The sequence below is a fragment of the Pseudophryne corroboree genome, chromosome 4 (genome assembly GCF_028390025.1).
Source record: "Pseudophryne corroboree isolate aPseCor3 chromosome 4, aPseCor3.hap2, whole genome shotgun sequence".
NCBI lineage: Eukaryota > Metazoa > Chordata > Amphibia > Anura > Myobatrachidae > Pseudophryne > Pseudophryne corroboree.
In genome coordinates, this window is record NC_086447.1 from 783,972,225 (window position 1) to 783,991,110 (window position 18,886).

General features: G+C 44.5%; 1 protein-coding gene across 6 annotated transcripts in view; it reads left to right on the forward strand.

Annotated features, from left to right (window-relative positions):
• Positions 1-18,886, forward strand: part of EML4 (EMAP like 4) — a 351,793-nt gene that overhangs the window by 226,303 nt on the left and 106,604 nt on the right. The gene's annotated exons all lie outside the window — the stretch shown is intronic.

The following is an 18,886-nucleotide window of genomic DNA, read 5'->3' on the forward strand; positions in this document are numbered from 1 at the left end:
AATATTGAAATGTACTGATTCATTCAGACCCTTCGGGTAAACAGTCTCTAATTTATGTATCCAATATGCCTCACGGCGTAGAAGGATCTTGGCACGATCACCACCCCTCGGTAATGGTGGAACTCTGTCTATGACCATGTAGCGCAATGCTGTTAACTGGTGTTGATGTTGTACAAAATGACGTGCGACTGGTTTGTCCGATCCACCAGTTTTCAATGCCAATCTGATATTAGATCGGTGGTTTGAGATCCGTTCACGGAATGATCTTATTGTTTTGCCCACATATAATAGTGAGCATGGACATATCAAGATATATACCACATAATCAGAGGTGCACGTTAGACGGTGTTGTATGGGTATCCGTCGGCCATCATGTGGATGCGGGAAACTGGTACCAGTCAGCATACTTCTGCATGTGGTGCAATTAGGGCACTTATAGCAACCCAGTTTCTTAGGGGGTAGCCAATTATCTACTTCTTTGCCAACTGATTGATCAGGGCGCATAAGCATGTTTCGCAGATTTGGTCCCCGTCTATATGCAATCAATGGTTGTTTTGGAAGAACATTTTTGAGTACACCATCCGTAGCCACTATATCCCAATTTCTCTTGATAGCGGATCGCGTAGCAAAGCTACCAGTGTCATATGTGGTTAGAAACACAAATGGTTTTTCTGCACTCTCTGCTGAGCTCTTCCTGTTTTTACCAACCCTGAATCGTTGTTCAGCTGTTTTCAAACAGTGTTCAATAGTGTCAGGATGATATCCCCTATCAAGAAATCGATGTTGCATATCTCTAAGTTGATCCTCTAGGGTTTTAGAGTCCGAATTGTTTCTCATAACTCTAATAAACTGGGAAATAGGAAGACTTTCCTTGAGGGGTTTTGGGTGGTAGCTACTATAGTGTAACAATGTGTTCCGGTCTGTAGCCTTCCTGTACAACTTAAATCCATAACCCCCATCTGTGGCAAACACCGTCACATCCAAAAAATTAATCGACTCATGATTATATTCCATCGTAAATCTAATTGGTGTGTCCAGTTGATTCAAATACGATAACATATCCTCCAGGGCTGTTTTGTCTCCAGACCACAGGATGAATATGTCATCTATAAATCGTTTGTAATAACTGATACTACCCCCAAACATCGGCAATATGTATTGCTGTTCATATTCATTCATATACAAATTTGCATACGATGGGGCTATATTACTCCCCATCGCGGTCCCCGATGTCTGGAGGTAGTATCGGTCACCAAATCTGAAGTAATTACACGTAAGTGTCATATCAAGTAATTCCAGCAAGAATTCAACAGGTGGGTGCTGTTGTTGATTCAGTATTAGTGCTCTTCTCACAGCGGCCATACCCTCTTGATGAGGTATGACCGTGTAGAGAGAGGACACATCCATCGTTACAAGTATCCAATTTTCATCATAATCTTTTATCGCCTTCAACCCATTGATGAAATCATTCGTGTCCTTAATATAGCTTTTTATTTTCTTGACACATGGTTGGAGATGGGTATCAAGGTAACGTGCAACTGGTTGAAATAATGATCCCCGGGCAGAAATAATAGGTCTGCCCGGGGGAGCATCAATGCATTTATGTACCTTCGGCAAGGTGTATAAGATGGGACATATCAGGAAATCTGTATGCATAAAAGATGAAACAGTCTCACTAATAACACCCATACCCAACGCCATATCCACTGTCGTATCCAATTTCTTTTTAAATATTGGCATAGGGTCATTTTCCAATATTCTGTAGGTGCGTTCATCACCAAGCTGACGTAAGATCTCTTTATTATATGCTACTGTATTCTGAAGTACAACAGCCCCACCCTTATCTGCTGGGCGTATAGTGATAGTGGGATTATCTTTCAGCTGTTTTAAGGCAATCCTCTCTCCTTTGTTGAGATTGGGTCTAGTTCTCACCTTTTTCTTCATACAATCATTTACCGATTGATCCATCATACGTGAAAAGGTTTTAATATTAGTATTATTTGATGGTGGATCATAGGTACTTTTTTGTTTGAACTCAACATCAGGTATGTCACGTTTATTCTCCCCAAATTTTTCTTTCAGTCTTAATTTGCGAGATAAACAATAGTTGTCTATTTTCCATCTCATAGGGCTAAACATAACTGTAGGAATAAAGGATAATCCACGTGACAAAACCTTTTCTTGGTCCAAACTTAATGTTAATGAAGAAATATTGATTATTTTGTCCGAGGGTTCTTCGGAGGTTTTTTTACATTTTTTATAGGACCCCCTCCGCGGGTGGGGCCTCTGGTGTCTACTTGTACTGGATCTAACTGTGAGCGTGTGGCTACTCGAGAAAAAGGCTGTCTTTGATTATTTCTTGAATCAGAATTCTCTCTATCTGAGCTAGAGGCGGTAGAATATTGGTCAAATTGATATTGGCCCCTTCTGAATCGTGTATCACGCATTCTACGTGAGGGGAAATCATTCCCCACTAGCCAACCATATACCCTATGTTCACGATAGTCCTTTTCAACTTTCTCCAGTTTGTTACTGGAACCCTCGGACAAAATAATCAATATTTCTTCATTAACATTAAGTTTGGACCAAGAAAAGGTTTTGTCACGTGGATTATCCTTTATTCCTACAGTTATGTTTAGCCCTATGAGATGGAAAATAGACAACTATTGTTTATCTCGCAAATTAAGACTGAAAGAAAAATTTGGGGAGAATAAACGTGACATACCTGATGTTGAGTTCAAACAAAAAAGTACCTATGATCCACCATCAAATAATACTAATATTAAAACCTTTTCACGTATGATGGATCAATCGGTAAATGATTGTATGAAGAAAAAGGTGAGAACTAGACCCAATCTCAACAAAGGAGAGAGGATTGCCTTAAAACAGCTGAAAGATAATCCCACTATCACTATACGCCCAGCAGATAAGGGTGGGGCTGTTGTACTTCAGGATACAGTAGCATATAATAAAGAGATCTTACGTCAGCTTGGTGATGAACGCACCTACAGAATATTGGAAAATGACCCTATGCCAATATTTAAAAAGAAATTGGATACGACAGTGGATATGGCGTTGGGTATGGGTGTTATTAGTGAGACTGTTTCATCTTTTATGCATACAGATTTCCCGATATGTCCCATCTTATACACCTTGCCGAAGGTACATAAATGCATTGATGCTCCCCCGGGCAGACCTATTATTTCTGCCCGGGGATCATTATTTCAACCAGTTGCACGTTACCTTGATACCCATCTCCAACCATGTGTCAAGAAAATAAAAAGCTATATTAAGGACACGAATGATTTCATCAATGGGTTGAAGGCGATAAAAGATTATGATGAAAATTGGATACTTGTAACGATGGATGTGTCCTCTCTCTACACGGTCATACCTCATCAAGAGGGTATGGCCGCTGTGAGAAGAGCACTAATACTGAATCAACAACAGCACCCACCTGTTGAATTCTTGCTGGAATTACTTGATATGACACTTACGTGTAATTACTTCAGATTTGGTGACCGATACTACCTCCAGACATCGGGGACCGCGATGGGGAGTAATATAGCCCCATCGTATGCAAATTTGTATATGAATGAATATGAACAGCAATACATATTGCCGATGTTTGGGGGTAGTATCGGTTATTACAAACGATTTATAGATGACATATTCATCCTGTGGTCTGGAGACAAAACAGCCCTGGAGGATATGTTATCGTATTTGAATCAACTGGACACACCAATTAGATTTACGATGGAATATAATCATGAGTCGATTAATTTTTTGGATGTGACGGTGTTTGCCACAGATGGGGGTTATGGATTTAAGTTGTACAGGAAGGCTACAGACCGGAACACATTGTTACACTATAGTAGCTACCACCCAAAACCCCTCAAGGAAAGTCTTCCTATTTCCCAGTTTATTAGAGTTATGAGAAACAATTCGGACTCTAAAACCCTAGAGGATCAACTTAGAGATATGCAACATCGATTTCTTGATAGGGGATATCATCCTGACACTATTGAACACTGTTTGAAAACAGCTGAACAACGATTCAGGGTTGGTAAAAACAGGAAGAGCTCAGCAGAGAGTGCAGAAAAACCATTTGTGTTTCTAACCACATATGACACTGGTAGCTTTGCTACGCGATCCGCTATCAAGAGAAATTGGGATATAGTGGCTACGGATGGTGTACTCAAAAATGTTCTTCCAAAACAACCATTGATTGCATATAGACGGGGACCAAATCTGCGAAACATGCTTATGCGCCCTGATCAATCAGTTGGCAAAGAAGTAGATAATTGGCTACCCCCTAAGAAACTGGGTTGCTATAAGTGCCCTAATTGCACCACATGCAGAAGTATGCTGACTGGTACCAGTTTCCCGCATCCACATGATGGCCGACGGATACCCATACAACACCGTCTAACGTGCACCTCTGATTATGTGGTATATATCTTGATATGTCCATGCTCACTATTATATGTGGGCAAAACAATAAGATCATTCCGTGAACGGATCTCAAACCACCGATCTAATATCAGATTGGCATTGAAAACTGGTGGATCGGACAAATCAGTCGCACGTCATTTTGTACAACATCAACACCAGTTAACAGCATTGCGCTACATGGTCATAGACAGAGTTCCACCATTACCGAGGGGTGGTGATCGTGCCAAGATCCTTCTACACCGTGAGGTATATTGGATACATAAATTAGAGACTGTTTACCCGAAGGGTCTGAATGAATCAGTACATTTCAATATTTTCCTATAATAAGAAAGGACGAGCATGTCAGTAGATTCTCTAATCCCGTCATAATTATTTTTAAAATTTTTTTTGAGTTTTTTAGAAAAAATTTTTTGAAATTTTTCTGAATTTTTTGTTTATCCTGAATGTGTTCCGGTCTGTATTAGTCTTGTTTTGTACAGGATCCATGATATTGTTAAAGCCCACATTTCTGCACTATATTTATGTTATGTATTGCTAATTTGATAGTTTCTATATGATACACGATGATCTTTACTTTCTAGCTATTTTTATCTAAATGCCATCAGATTCCCTCATTTCCATGATCCGTAATGTTGGGACACATAGGTATTACCCCACATAAATGTAATGCTTCCACCACATGTATTAAGCTTGACGGACATGTATACACAACGAGGGTTTCCTAGGCAACTATGTTGCTAGGCAGCGTACCCTGCAATACACTGATGAATGTGTGATGACGCGGAAGCCCCACGAGAGTATGGGCGTTGCGCGTGATGACGCACGTAATACATATGACGTAGAGCGCCGCAGTGATTGGACACATGTGGGTACCACATGTTGTGATCACGTGGTTGCGTTCCAGGAGAGATGTGGTCGCTTCCGCTCCCGCCGGCGTGCGGTTCAGATGGCCAGGCGGCATAGCGGGAAAATGTGAATGCTCATTACTTGAACATACGGGATGGATAACACACGGATCAAGTGGTGATATGAAGGGATCTGAATAGGTAGGACTGTTATAATGTGTCTGTATGTGTTTGTCTATGTCATATTTGTTCCATGTCTGTTTTTATTAGAGTATTTCTATTAGAGCATAATTAAGGTGATGGCTATATATAGATAAGTCATGTTGGTGGCAGTTAAACCTTGAAGAAGGTCCAGATAGGACCGAAACGTCGGTGTGTGATGTTGTACCTGATATCTGAATAAAAATCCTGCTGGCTCTAATAACAGTCTGGTGAGTGCACTCTATACAAAGATATATATATATATATATATATATATATATATATATATATATATATATATATATACACACATCTCTATCTAATTACACACGCACACATGCTAGCTGGATTACGCGGCGTTGCCCGGGATTTTAAGAATGTTTGGTTACAAAAATCAATGTAAAGGTTACACGCGCAGGTACCCCCTAACATTTTATTCCTTGTGGAATTGATTTTATTTCCACCATTTGTAGCGGTTTTCTTTGGTGGCATTTTTATTTTTTTAACTTCAAAACAATAGAACATTTTGTAAATCATCACTGACATATGCATGTCCTGAAATAGTCTGTGCTGCTGGGCCACCCCTAGGGGGGGTGCTAGTGGTGTGTTACCCCCACAGTCAAATGTGTACCTAGTTGGTGTAAATTGCTGCAGGCTTTGCCGAGTTATGCGGTCTGCTACAAAACTCTGTGTTGCTGCCCCACCCCTAGGGGTGTGTTACCCTCACAGTGTTTGTTCCCAGAGTGTAAATCATATGTGTACCAAGTTTGTTTAAAATTGGTCTAGGCATTTGTGAGTTATGCTGTAACCTGAAATACTCTGTGCTGCAGACCCACCCCTAGGGGTGTCTAACCCCCACAGTGTTTGTTGATTGTAAGTCAGATGTGTCCCAAGTTTGGTGTAAAGTGCTCCAGGCCTTCCACTGTTATGCTGTCTGCTGACATACTCTGTGCTGTTTTCCCATCCCCAGGGGTGCTAGGGGTGTCTGCCCCCCACAGTGTTTGTTCCCAGAGTGTAAGTCCTATGTGTATCAAGTTTGGTGTAAATTTCTGCAGGCATTCCAGAGTTATGCTGCCAGCTGAAAAACTCTGTGCTGCTGCCTCACCCCTAGGGATGCGTGGGGTGTCTTACCCCGACAGTTTTTGTTTGCAGATTCTAATTCATATGTGTACCAAGTTTGTTTTACATTGGTCTAGGCATTCGGGAGTTATGCTATCTCCTGAAATAATCTGTGCTGCTGTCCCACCCCTAGGGGTGTCTAACCCCCACAGAGTTTGTTCCCAGATTGTAAGTCAGATGTGTCCCAAGTTTGGTGTAAAGTGTTCCAGGCCTTCCACAGTTACGCGGTCTGCTGACATACTCTGTGCTGCTGTTCCCCCCTCTATAGGGGTGTCTGACCCCCACAGTGTTTGTTCCCAGAGTGCAAGTCATATGTGTACAAAGTTTGTTGTAAATTGCTGCTGGCATTCCAAAGTTATGCTGTCTGCTGATCTACTCAGTGCTGCTGCCTCACCCCTAGGGGTGCTAGAGGCCCCCCCCCCCCCCCCCCCCGCCCCCACAGTGTGTGTTCCCATACTGTGAGGCATATGTGTACCAATTTGTGAGTACATGGCTCCAACAATTCCGGAGTCATGCTGTCTCCTGATACACTCTGTGCTGCTCTCTCCCCCCCCCCAGTGGTGCTTTGGATTTCACAATTTTTTTAGTTGCCTCCACAGTGTTTCAATATGCTTGTATGTCAAATTTCAAGAATGTACACCGTGGATTTGTACAGCAAGACAGAGACAAATTTTCACTTTTATATAGTAGATATATATAAAATTATAATGCAATAATATTGTATTGAACAATTTCTTAGATTGTGTAATGTACTGTAGATTTGCTTATTTTGTATACAAGTTTTTTTTTTTGTTCCTATTGCTGTATACACAGAATGTATCAAGTTTGATGGGAACACATATTGAGTTGCCAATGATTCAGGTATTTGAACTCTGGTCTTCAGTAAAATATTCTTCGGGGTATATGCAATTGCGGTCGAATTCCCGAAATTGTCGAATTTCGGGTCATTTTCGACCAAAAAAAAAAATCGCCTATGCAATTCAGTGCTTTCCGACCAAAAAACGGACTTTCAAAATTCGACTTTTTGAAATTCGAATTTTTGCAAATTCGACTTTTCTGCAATGATACAAGTGCTGCAATTCGACCAAAGCATATTCAATTCAAGTTTGGAAATTCGACAGCAGTGCTTTTAGACAGCAAATTTGTCATTTTCAATCCGCCACACTTTGGAGGGTGAAAACAAATAAAAAAAATTTAAACATGTTTTTTTTTGTTTGTTTTTTTGGGAATAGCAGATCTATTTATATTAGAAGGGTTTAGGTACTTTTTTTTTTTTTTTTTTTTGGAGGCACAAATATTATTTATATATTTTTTTAAAATATTTTTTTTTTTTTTTTTTATGCTGGAACGGTAAAATCATAAAAAAAAATGGCGTGGGGTACCCCCTCCAAAGCATAACCAGCCTCGGGCTCTTCGAGCTGGTCCTGGTTCTAAAAATGCGGGGAAAAAATTGACAGGGGATCCCCCGTATTTTTAAAACCAGCACCGGGCTCTGCGCCTGGTGCTGGTGCCAAAAATACGGGGGACAAAAAGAGTAGGGGTCCCCCGTATTTTTAACACCAGCATCGGGCTCCACTAGCTGGACAGATAATGCCACAGCCGGGGGTCACTTTTATGCCGTGCCCTGCGGCCGTGGCATTAAATATCCAACTAGTCACCCCTGGCCGGGGTACCCTGGGGGAGTGGGGACCCCTTCAATCAAGGGGTCCCCCCCCCCAGCCACCCAAGGGCCAGGGGTGAAGCCCGAGGCTGTCCCCCCCCCCCCCATCCAATGGGCTGCGGATGGGGGGGCTGATAGCCTTTTGTGATAATAAAAAGATATTGTTTTTTCCAGTAGTACTACAAGTCCCAGCAAGCCTCCCCCGCAAGCTGGTACTTGGAGAACCACAAGTACCAGCATGCGGGAGAAAAACGGGCCCGCTGGTACCTGTAGTACTACTGGGGAAAAAATACCCAAATAAAAACAGGACACACACACCGTCCACAGTAAAACTTTATTTCATACGTCGACGCACACATACTTACCTATGTTCACACGCCGACATCGGTCCTCTTCTCCATGTAGAATCCACGGATACCTGAAAAGAAAAGTTCAATATACTCACCTCAGCCATGGTCCAGAGATAAATCCACGTACTTGGCAAAAAAAGAAGACGCAAATACCCGACCACTGGACTGAAAGGGGTCCCATGCTGACACATGGGACACCTTTCCACGAATGAGACCTGTCAGTGACAGCTGTCACAGAAAGGTCTCTAAGCCAATCAGGAAGCACAACTTCGTTGCGCTCACCTGATTGGCTGTGCGCTGTCTGTACTGTGACAGCGCATCGCAAAGCCGCTCCATTACTTTCAATGGTGGGAACTTAGCGGCTAGCGGTGAGGTCACCCGCCGGTCAGCGGCTGACCGGCGGGTGACCCCACCGCTACCCGCAAAGTTCCCACCATTGAAAGTAATGGAGCGGCTTTGCGATGCGCTGTCACAGTACAGACAGCGCACAGCCAATCAGGTGAGCGCCACGGAAGTAGCGCTTCCTGATTGGCTGAAGGGACTTCAGTGACAGGAGTCACGTGGTGTGCCGGCATTCGTGAGAAAGGGGTCTGATGTGAAAGCATTGGACCCCTTTCTAGTCCGGTATGGAGCGGGTATTTGCGTTTTGTTTTGTTTTTACAAGTACGTGGATTTATCTCTCTGGACGTGGATTTATCTCTGGACGCTGGAAGGTGAGTATCATTTTTTCACAGGTACCCTCGGATCGTCTGAGACCGTGGCAGTCGGCGTGTCAACATAGGTAAGTATGTGTGTGTCGGTAGTGTGTAATAAAGTTTTACTTGTCACGTCTGTGTCCTGTTTTTATTTGGGTATTTTTCCCCCAGTAGTACTACAGGTACCAGCGGGCCCGTTTTTCTCCCGCATGCTGGTACTTGTGGTTCTCCAAGTACCAGCTTGCGGGGGAGGCTTGCTGGGACTTGTAGTACTACTGGAAAAAACAATATCTTTTTATTATCACAAAAGGCTATCAGCCCCCCCATCCGCAGCCCATTGGATGGGGGGGGACAGCCTCGGGCTTCACCCCTGGCCCTTGGGTGGCTGGGGGGGGGGGACCCCTTGATTGAAGGGGTCCCCACTCCCCCAGGGTACCCCGGCCAGGGGTGACTAGTTGGATATTTAATGCCACGGCCGCAGGGCACGGCATAAAAGTGACCCCCGGCTGTGGCATTATCTGTCCAGCTAGTGGAGCCCGATGCTGGTGTTAAAAATACGGGGGACCCCTACTCTTTTTGTCCCCCGTATTTTTGGCACCAGGCGCAGAGCCCGGTGCTGGTTTTAAAAATACGGGGGATCCCTGGCCAATTTTTCCCCGGATTTTTAGAACCAGGACCAGCTCGATGAGCCCGAGGCTGGTTATGCTTTGGAGGGGGGACCCCACGCCATTTTTTTTCCGGGTTTTTCCCGTTTTTTCCCGTTTTTTAAAATCGCGGCAAAATCCGCCAAATCGGCCGATTTTCGCCCGCGACTCTGGCGAATCCGTTTTTCATTGAATATGGTGAATTCCGGAAGCTACCTTCCGGAATTCACCTGGCGAATTTAGTCGAATTAAAAAACGGCGAAAAATTGCTGCGATTCGCCGTGATTTGCATATACCCCTTCGTCTCTAAAGCAATAGGCCACTACTTTTTACCCAATAGTAAAACAGGCCACCGGCGCCGGATTCCAAAGGTGAGTATTGGGGTACAGATTAGGGTTAGAGCCTAGGGGGGATGTGTTAGGTAATCAGGGGTGAGTTAGCCCTAGCTGCCACCCCCGAAGATGGGGAAGGGTGTGCGTAGAGATACTTACCACCTCCGATGTCGGGATCTTCAATGTCAGGATGCCGCAGTTGGTCATGTGACCGCTGGCATCTCGACCTTTAGGATATAGTCTGTATTCCAATAAAACACAGGGTGTAACATCTTAAGGACCGCTTGTCCAATAGGAGGTTCATATAGCATACATACATAGGGTTGGTTCTATCAATGCAAAGGCCTTAATCGTTTTTTAGGAAATTACCACAAAACTATTGTGCTTGTGTTTTCTGTTAGTAATTGGTTTTAAATAGGAGTGACACTTTTTTTTATTTTTTGGTTGTTTTATAGTAAAATTGGTCGAGCTTATTGCAGCTCATGAATAACTTATAGCTGATCGGGGTACCTCAGTTAAAAGTATAGTACAGTGGTTCCCAAACTTTTTTTGGGTCACAGCACCCTTGAGCATCAGAATTTTTTTCACAGCACCCCTAGGCCAAAAATTTCTTATTGAGAAATTTAGAAATAAATATAAACACTATTTGCTTAATTTAATATGTCATCCTTAGGGTGTGTACACACGGTGAGATCCTTGCTATGCCCGATTTTCACTTGCGATTTCCCTTGATTTCCCTTGATCTCCCTGGAGCCCAGATAGCACAGAATTTGACTAACTTTTCTTGAGATATGGACTATGTGTGCTTACGATTTTGGCTTATGTGAGATGTCATTGACATGTGAGATGAACTAGATAGTAAACCGATCTAGAAAGGATTGACTTGCCTGCACAGTCTATCTTTCCTTGCGATGCCGACCTGGCGGGACCGCGCATCGGGATCAAATCAGGATCGCAAGGTGACTTTCACCTTGCGATCTGCACTAACTTTTCTTGCGATTTATATAGTCAAATTCGAAAGAGAATATCTCGCCGTGTGTACACACCCTTAGATTCAATTGAGTGGTGAGGTACAAGATTTGCTTGTTTGTCCACATATATTAGGATTGACAGCCACCAACACTGGTTTTGCTTATTACGTTGACCAGAAATAATTTGAATTGTTCCTGGACCACCAAACCAAGGCACCCCTGCAAATGCCCTGAGGCCCCCCAGGGTGCCGCGGCACAGTTTGATTAACCACTGGTATAGTAATTTTTGATCAGTCAAAATGTAAAACTTATGTTTCTGGGAAAAACAACTTCTTGTAAAGCGCAGTATGGATGCTAATCACTTGAGTTTACAGTAAAGTAAACACGATAAGCTATATAAAGGTTAGTTGAGCTGATTCAATTGTTTCTGTGCCCCCTACTTGGGCGTCTTTAGCAATGGGTGTCTATCGGAGCTGTTCACTTGTTGCTCTGATCGGAGCAACATTGCTAGTGAAAGCGCCTGTCAGCTCCGTGTTTAGCTGCGCAAAGGGGCTAAACTTGTCTAAAAAGCCTCAATGGGCGTCCAAAGTCTAGGTTTTTCATATACTTTATATAGTCAAAACCTGGTGTATACTGGAGCATGATAGGAAAGGCTCTGTCTCACCTCACTGCACGTCAAATGCTAATAACGTCAGATTTCCCAATTTTTGCTTTTATATTAAAGTTAATATAAGTACATTTTCTTCATGTCATATACTCCCCTCACTCACAGAAGCAACGTTTATATTTAGTAAAGACTGGCGCACTATTCTGCACGCCCAATAACACCAACTTTCTGTAATGTGTTTTACACTCAAAATGTCTTAAACTTTGTGACACCAATGTCATGGGGAACAGATCTCTGGTCAAATATGCACAGACATATGTGAAAATTGAAACCACAAAGGTTACCCCGAATAAGAGGGCAGTGTATTTTCATTTACTACACATCAAAATGCTTCCTTTTCGGCACAGTGGCCCCTTCTGTCCTCTCCAGTCAATCAGTCCCCCTCTGTTTTTTTCCAGCCCGCCAGCATACCCCTTCCCCCCGCTATCTGTTTTTTCTAGCCGTACCCTCACCTACTGCACATCTTCAGGCTGTGGCACTATACCCTTCATAGTGTGGCCAGCTCCTCTTTCTGACAGTGGGGTGACGCCCGTGAAGTCATGATGGCACGCCTTGCCCTATTTAAAAAAAACAAACAACTTTATTCATTGTGTACAGTGTCCACCTGCAGCCTCTAGGTGTGAACAGGGTTGCCATCAGAAACTGTGCGTCCCCGAGACAACAGCCATGCTTATTATGGCTACCTAATAATACATTACAGATGCAAATTTTCTTCTGACAAAAGGGGGTTTGTGGACTATGTTTTGTTTTTTGTGTGTGTATTATTCATTTTTCTCTATCGTCCTAGTGGATGCTGGGGTTCCTGAAAGGACCATGGGGAATAGCGGCTCCGCAGGAGACAGGGCACAAAAGTAAAGCTTTCCGATCAGGTGGTGTGCACTGGCTCCTCCTCCTATGACCCTCCTCCAAGCCAGTTAGATTTTTGTGCCCGGCCGAGAAGGGTGCAATCTAGGTGGCTCTCCTAAAGAGCTGCTTAGAAAAGTTTAGCTTAGGTTTTTTATTTTACAGTGAGTCCTGCTGGCAACAGGATCACTGCAACGAGGGACTTGGGGGAGAAGAAGTGAACTCACCTGCGTGCAGGATGGATTGGCTTCTTGGCTACTGGACATCAGCTCCAGAGGGACGATCACAGGTACAGCCTGGATGGTCACCGGAGCCTTGCCGCCGGCCCCCTTGCAGATGCTGAAGTAAGAAGAGGTCCAGAATCGGCGGCAGAAGACTCTTCAGTCTTCTAAAGGTAGCGCACAGCACTGCAGCTGTGCGCCATTTTCCTCTCAGCACACTTCACACGGCAGTCACTGAGGGTGCAGGGCGCTGGGAGGGGGGCGCCCTGGGAGGCAAATGAATACCTATTTTGGCTAAAAATACCTCACATATAGCCTCCGGAGGCTATATGGAGATATTTAACCCCTGCCAGAATCCGTTAAGAGCGGGAGACGAGGCCGCCGAAAAAGGGGCGGGGCCTATCTCCTCAGCACACAGCGCCATTTTCCCTCACAGAAAGGCTGGAGGGAAGGCTCCCAGGCTCTCCCCTGCACTGCACTACAGAAACAGGGTTAAAACAGAGAGGGGGGGCACTAATTTGGCGTTAGAAATATATAAAAAAGATGCTATAAGGGAAAACACTTATATAAGGTTGTCCCTATATAATTATAGCGTTTTTGGTGTGTGCTGGTAAACTCTCCCTCTGTCTCTCCAAAGGGCTAGTGGGTCCTGTCCTCTATCAGAGCATTCCCTGTGTGTGTGCTGTGTGTCGGTACTTGTGTGTCGACATATATGAGGACGATGTTGGTGAGGAGGCGGAGCAATTGCCTGTAATGGTGATGTCACTCTCTAGGGAGTCGACACCGGAATGGATGGCTTATTTAGGGAATTACGTGATAATGTCAACACGCTGCAAGGTCGGTTGACGACATGAGACGGCCGACAAACAATTAGTACCGGTCCAGACGTCTCAAAAACACCGTCAGGGGTTTTAAAACGCCCGTTTACTTTAGTCGGTCGACACAGACACAGACAGGGACACTGAATCCAGTGTCGACGGTGAATAAACAAACGTATTCCTTATTAGGGCCACACGTTAAAGGCAATGAAGGAGGTGTTACATATTTCTGATACTACAAGTACCACAAAAGAGGGTATTATGTGGGATGTGAAAAAACTACCGTAGTTTTTCCTGAATCAGATAAATTAAATAAAGTGTGTGATGATGCGTGGGTTCCCCCCGATAGAAAATTATGGGCGGTATACCCTTTCCCGCCAGAAGTTAGGGCGCGTTGGGAAACACCCCTTAGGGTGGATAAGGCGCTCACACGCTTATCAAAACAAGTGGCGGTACCGTCTATAGATAGGGCCGTCCTCAAGGACCAGCTGACAGGAGGCTGGAAAATATCATAAAAAGTATATACACACATACTGGTGTTATACTGCGACCAGCGATCGCCTCAGCCTGGATGTGCAGAGCTGGGGTGGCTTGGTCGGATTCCCTGACTAAAAATATTGATACCCTTGACAGGGACAGTATTTTATTGACTATAGAGCATTTAAAGGATGCATTTCTATATATGCGAGATGCACAGAGGGATATTTGCACTCTGGCATCAAGAGTAAATGCGATGTCCATATCTGCCAGAAGATGTTATGGACACGACAGTGGTCAGGTGATGCAGATTCCAAACGGCACAAAGGTGTATTGCCGTATAAAGGAAGAGGAGTTATTTGGGGTCGGTCCATCGGACCTGGTGGCCACGGCAACTGCTGGAAAATCCGCCGTTTTTACCCTAAGTCACATCTCTGCAGAAAAAGACACCGTCTTTTCAGCCTCAGTCCTTTCGTCCCTATAAGATCATATCTGCCCAGGGATAGAGGAAAGGGAAGAAGACTGCAGCAGGCAGCCCATTCCCAGGAACAGAAGCGTTCCACCGCTTCTGACAAGTTCTCAGCATGGCGCTGAGTCCGTACAGGACCCCTGGATCCTACAAGTAGTATCCCAGGGGTACAGATTGGAATGTCGAGACGTTTCCCCTTCGCAGGCTCCTGAAGTCTGCTTTACCAAGGTCTCCCTCCGACAAGGAGGCAGTATGGGAAAAAATTCACAAGCTGTATTTCCAGCAGGTGATGATTAAATTACCCCTCCTACTACAAGAAAAGGGGTATTATTCCACACTATATTGTGGTACTGAAGCCAGAAGGCTAGGTGAGACTTATTCTAAAAGATTTTTTGAACACTTACAAAGGTTCAAATCAAGATGGAGTCACTCAGAGCAGTGATAACGAACCAGGAAGAAGGGGACTATATAGTGTCCCGGGACATCAGGGATGCTTACCTCTATGTCCCAAATTTGCCCTTCTCACTAAGGGTACCTCAGGTTCGTGGTGCAGAACTGTCACTATCCGTTTCAGACGCTGCCGTTTGGATTGTCCACGGCACCCCGGGTCTTTACCAAGGTAATGGCCGAAATGATGATTCTTCTTCGAAGAAAAGGCGTCTTAATTATCCCTTACTTGGACGATCTCCTGATAAGGGCATAGTCCAGGGAACAGTTGGAGGTCGGAGTAGCACTATCTCGGATACTGCTACAACAGCACGGGTGGATTCTAAATATTCCAAAATCGCAGCTGATCCCGACGACACGTCTGCTGTGCCTAGGGATGATTCTGGACACAGTCCAGAAAAAGGTGTTTCTCCCGGAAGAGAAAGCCAGGGAGTTATCCGAGCTAGTCAGGAACCTCCTAAAAACAGTGCATCATTGCACAAGGGTCCTGGTAAAAATGGTGGCTTCCTACGAAGCAATTCCATTCGGCAGATTTCACGCAAGAACTTTTCAGTGGGATCTGCTGGACAAATGGTCCGGATCGCATCTTCAGATGCATCAGCGGATAACCCTATATCCAAGGACAAGGGTGTCTCTCCTGTGGTGGTTATAGAGTGCTCATCTTCTAGAGGGCCGCAGATTCGGCATTCAGGATTGGATGCTGGTGACCACGGAGCCCAGCCCGAGAGGCTGGGGAGCAGTCACACAAGGAAAAAATTTCCAGGGAGTGTGATCAAGTCTGGAGACTTTTCTCCACATAAATATACTGGAGCTAAGGGTAAATTTATAATGCTCTAAGCTTAGCAAGACCTCTGCTTCAAGGTCAGCCGGTATTGATCCAGTGGGAAAAACATCACGGCAGTCGCCCACGTAAACAGACAGGGCGACACAAGAAGCAGGAGGGCAATGGCAAAAACTGCAAGGACTTTTCGCTGGGCGGAAAATCATGTGATAGCACTGTCAGCAGTGTTTCATCCCGGGAATGGAAACTGGGAAGCAGACTTCCTCAGCAGGCACGACCTCCACCCGGGAGAGTGGAAACTTCATCGGGAAGTTTTTTCCACATGATTGTAAACCGTTGGGAAATACCAAGGTGGACATGATGGCGTCCCGTCTGAACAAAAAACGGGACAGGTATTGCGCCAGGTCAAGAGACCCTCAGGCAATAGCTGTGGACGTTCTGATAACACCGTGGGTGTACCAGTCGGTGTATGTGTTCCCTCCTCTGCTTCTCATACCTAAGGTGCTGAGAATTATAAGACGTAGAGGAGTAAGAACTATACTCATGGCTCCGGATTGGCCAAGAAGGACTTGGTACCCGGAACTTCAAGAGATGCTTACAGAGGTCTTATGGCCTCTGCCGCTAAGAAGGGACTTGCTTCAGCAAGTACCGTGTCTGTTCCAAGACTTACCGCAGCTGCGTTTGTCGGCATGGCGGTGGAAAGCCGGATCCTAAGGGAAAAAGGCATTCCGGAAGAGGTCATTCCTACCCTGGTCAAAGCCAGAAAGGAGGTGACCGCACAACATTATCACCACATGTGGCGAAAATATGTTGCGTGGTGTGAGGCCAGGAAGGCCCCACAAAGAAATTTCAACTCGGTCGTTTCCTGCATTTCCTGCAAACAGGAGTGTCTATGGGCCTCAAATTGGGGTCCATTAAGGTTCAAATTTCGGCCCTGTCGATTTTCTTCCAGAAAGAATTGGCTTCAGTTCCTGAAGTCCAGAAGTTTGTCAAGGGAGTATTGCATATACAACCCCCTTTTGTGCCTCCAGTGGCACTGTGGGATCTCAACGTAGTTCTGGGATTCCTCAAATCACATTGGTTTAAAACCAGTCAAATCTGTGGATTTGAAGCATCTCACATGAAAAGTGACCATGCTCTTGGCCCTGGCCTGGACCAGGCGAGTGTCAAATTGGTGGTTTTTTCTCAAAAAAAAAAAAAAAAAGCCCATATCTGTTTGTCCATTCGGACAGGGCAGAGCTGCGGACTCGTCCCCAGTTCTCTCCCTAAGGTGGTGTCAGTGTTTCACCTGAACCAGCTTATTGTGGTGCCTTGCACCTACTAGGGACTTGGAGGACTCCAAGTTGCTAGATGTTGTCAGGGCCCTGAAAATATGTTCCAGGACGGCTGGAGTCAGGAAAACTGACTTGCTGTTATCCTGTATGCACCCAACAAACTGGGTGCTCTTGCTTCTAAGCAGACTATTGCTAGTTGGATGTGTAATACAATTCAGCTTGCACATTCTGTGGCAGGCCTGCCACAGCCAAAATATGTAAATGCCCATTCCACAAGGAAGGTGGGCTCATCTTGGGCGGCTGCCCGAGGGGTCTCGGCTTTACAACTTTGCCGAGCAGTTACTTGGTCAGGGGCAAACACGTTTGCAAAATTCTACAAATTTGATACCCTGGCTAAGGAGGACCTGGAGTTCTCTCATTCGGTGCTGCAGAGTCATCCGCACTCTCCCGCCCGTTTGGGAGCTTTGGTATAATCCCCATGGTCCTTTCAGGAACCCCAGCATCCACTAGGACGATAGAGAAAATAAGAATTTACTTACCGATAATTCTATTTCTCGGAGTCCGTAGTGGATGCTGGGCGCCCATCCCAAGTGCGGATTATCTGCAATACTTGTACATAGTTACAAAAATCGGGTTATTATTGTTGTGAGCCATCTTTTCAGAGGCTCCGCTGTTATCATACTGTTAACTGGGTTTAGATCACAAGTTGTACGGTGTGATTGGTGTGGCTGGTATGAGTCTTACCCGGGATTCAAAATTCCTCCCTTATTGTGTACGCTCGTCCGGGCACAGTACCTAACTGGCTTGGAGGAGGGTCATAGGGGGAGGAGCCAGTGCACACCACCTGATCGGAAAGCTTTACTTTTGTGCCCTGTCTCCTGCGGAGCCGCTATTCCCCATGGTCCTTTCAGGAACCCCAGCATCCACTACGGACTCCGAGAAATAGAATTATCGGTAAGTAAATTCTTATTTTAATTTATATGAAAATAAATCATTTTATTTTCATGCACACTCTTGTATTGATAAGAAAATTATTACTTCACTCAATTTCTTAACATTCCAGAATGTTAATTGGGAGCTGCATATAACCACAGTATATTAGATGTGATAAGGTCATATATAATCAGGGTTGGGGAAAAAAAGCTGTATTTTTTATTAAGGGCTTTTTTTGGTTTAAGCTAGGGTTTTGTTTTTGTTTTTTTTGTTTTTTTACACTAATGTTTTAGTGGGGGGAAAAAATCATGTGTTAGAAACCTTAATAAAGCATGTTTTAATACTTTCTAACATTTTAATAGTGTTTCTGTCATCTGTCTGATAATGCAACTGAATATATGTAGATAGACTGTGCATATTAACACATACAAAGTACACTCAGAAATAGATGAAATTGAAAATAAGAACAACATGGTAATGGCAGGTGCCATGTTTCCGGAGACCTGCGCATGCGCAGTAGACTCCATCACAGTGCCACAACCTACTGCGCCATACAGAGAACGGGGTCCCCCTGAGGTGCACACGGGCCGCCGCCCCTGTTGAAACGCCCCTGTAAAGAACACTATTTTTTTTGTATATTAGTCTTTATTTATTTTTATTTTTTTAAGAAGTCACAGGCAGTAC